The sequence below is a fragment of the Leopardus geoffroyi genome, chromosome B4, assembly GCF_018350155.1.
Source record: "Leopardus geoffroyi isolate Oge1 chromosome B4, O.geoffroyi_Oge1_pat1.0, whole genome shotgun sequence".
NCBI classification, from domain to species: domain Eukaryota; kingdom Metazoa; phylum Chordata; class Mammalia; order Carnivora; family Felidae; genus Leopardus; species Leopardus geoffroyi.
The window spans coordinates 134,803,521-134,806,251 of record NC_059341.1 but is presented as its reverse complement, the minus strand read 5'-3'; the positions used below and the strand labels follow the sequence as shown (position 1 = coordinate 134,806,251).

General features: G+C 43.5%; 1 long non-coding RNA gene across 1 annotated transcript; it reads right to left on the bottom strand.

The window, feature by feature from the left end:
- Nucleotides 1-1,037: 1,037 nt before the first annotated feature.
- On the bottom strand, nt 1,038-2,731 carry LOC123591527. Its single transcript, XR_006709390.1, has 2 exons — nt 1,723-2,731; nt 1,038-1,262 (listed from the first exon to the last, which is right to left on the bottom strand). It is a non-coding gene; the product is annotated as an uncharacterized LOC123591527 (long non-coding RNA).

The following is a 2,731-nucleotide window of genomic DNA, read 5'->3' as shown; positions in this document are numbered from 1 at the left end:
ACAGCGGGTGGGTAATGAACGGAGCAAGATTGACAATGTAGCACGAGCAGCTAAATATAGTCTCAGGTACCTCAGAGATGAGCTGGGGTGGGAGTGGAGACAAGGGGCCCCGCAACTGACTTTATTCAAAAGCAAAGATCTGATGGGCGGAGCAAATAGGCTCCCCGCATCTATGAGAGCATTATGGACGTGCTAAATCCTGGGGATAAACCTTCAACACGTTGAGTCACTGGTCTTCATAAATGGAACCTTCCGAGAACTGTAAACAGTTTAGTTGCTTAGGGGGCTCATTTCTTCCTTATTTCAAATGCAAGAGCAAACAACAAGAATACATGAAAACAGCTATAAATGACCCAGCATTTAATCTGCCTAACTGAAATCCCATTTTTACATGTGGTATATATTTTTTTTATTTAAAAATTTTTAAAAAATTTTATTTATTTTTGAGAGAGAGAGCGCAAGCCGGGGAGGGGCAGAGAGATAGAGGGAGACACAAGATTTTGAAGCTGGCTCCAGGCTCTGAGCTGCCAGCACAGAGCCCGAAACAGGGCTGGCATCCACAAACTGCGAGATCATGTCCTGAGCCAAAGTCGGATGCTTAACCGACTGAGCCACCCAGGCGCCCCTGCATGTTGTACGTATTTTTCTTTTTAATGTTGATTTATTCTTGAGAGAGAGAGACAGAACGTGAGTGGTAGAGGGGCATCGAAAGAGAGAGACACACAGAATCCAAAGCAGGCTCCAGGCTCTGAGATGTCATTACAGAACCCGATACTGGGCTCAAACCCACAAACCGTCAGATCATGACCTGAGGTGAAGTCTGATGTTTGACCACCTGAGCCACCCAGGCGCCCCACATATTGTATATATTTTTTAAAGATTTTTGCAAGGCCCATGATGATTCAATTTCCTGTTGGCATCATGTAAGAAATGCTTTTCTGTGTTTCTTGGTTTTCAGTTTTGAAAAATACCATTATTATTATATACTGTATATATGTATATACACATACATATACACACACACACACACACGGTAATTATTATACCATTCTTATTAGTGTTAGGTTGTTTCTGTGTCTTTATACCTTTTAAGCAATTGTATTTTCAAGATGTTCTGATGTTCAGTGAGATTTAAACATTAGTGGAATACAAAGAGAAATGGTTGGCTGATGTAACTTCTTCTTCCACTGTCTTTGCCATGTTCTCCAACAGCTGTGGACAAATGGAGATGCCTTCTGAAGACTCTTGACAATCTAGAAGACCTATGGGACATGAGCTTCATGAAAGAGCAGAATCTTCAGATACTCTAGAACTGGGCCCCCCTGAGTTATTCTTTTTTTTTTTTTTTTTTCAATATATGAAGTTTATTGTCAAATTGGTTTCCATACAACACCCAGTGCTCATCCCAAAAGGTGCCCTCCTCAATACCCATCACCCACCCCCCCCACCCCCATCAACCCCCTGAGTTATTCTTTTATGATACTTTCTACTACTGCAGCTCCCGAATCTCGTAGGTGAGGGGATTAATGAACCCATTTCAACAATCCAGGCCTAGGCTGGCTTAAGGCCAATCTAGGCTCAAGGCCTAGAGAGTGGGGGAAGAGGGAAGAGAGTGGATTTATGTGGAGCAAAACTGAAGTCGAAGAGATAAGACATGGCAGCCACACAGATATTGGGGATGAGGGCAAAAGTGGCATTAAAGACGACTTTAAAGTTTCTCACCTGTTTGACTAGATGGTAGTGTCTTTAAGCGAGATAGAGGCAATCCGTCGCAGGAAGAGGAGTTTGGCAAAAAATAGAATGTTTAATTATCAAGGCATCTCAAAAAAGTTTAGTTCTCCTGTAAGTATAGGCTGATAGGTTCTACTTTTGTGTAATGGATAGTTTCATGTCTCAGAATCCAAAACGTAGACACAATTAGTTTGAAAAATTGCTACTCTGAGGTTACTCTGACTAAAGGGGACACTTTGGTGAAAGCAATCGTGCTGTTTCAGACTTCACCATAGAGATCTCAAAATGTTCAGAGAAAAGAGGAAGCCTCCGTGATGGGGGCCCGAAAGGGTGGCAGGGGCCTAGTCTGTATTTAGAGGAGCCTGGAGGGGGACCTGCCTCTCAGGGACAGTTCTGAGGTGAGGGACTAGGAGCTTGACTGGATTGGGTGGGAGATATTCTTGGAAGGAGCACAGAAAGTCAAGCAAGGCCAACTGAAGCTACAACACAGCCCTGGGATCAGTCCAAAGGACTTGTGTGAGGCTGTAAGGAGATGTGCAGAACCAGGATATGCTGCCATGCAGTTATAGGCTGCATGAGGCTCTGTGTACCATGCGGTGAAGGCCCAGTTTAGGGGACGGGACAGCAGGCCTACAAGAAGCCCAGGAAGGTGTTCTAACAGTAGGTCAAAAACTGATCCAAATAGAAAAGAGGGAGCATCTAAATAAAATAATGTCATTACCCAGGGAATCGACTCTCCAGTGGGTTCTGATCTGAAAAGAACCTGATCAAAACATGGGACATGAACAAGGAATGGAAAAGATAGACAAAGGACTCTCAGAAGACTATTCTTTTGGCTGAGGAAAGGGGTAGAAAATGTCAGATGACATTACAATGAAATGATGAGCTTTTTAGGAATGTTTTAAGAGTGAATAAGGAGGGACACCTGGGTAGCTCAGTCAGTTAAGCGTCCAACTCTTGACTTCGGCTCAGGCCATGATCTCACATCTTCATGGGTTTG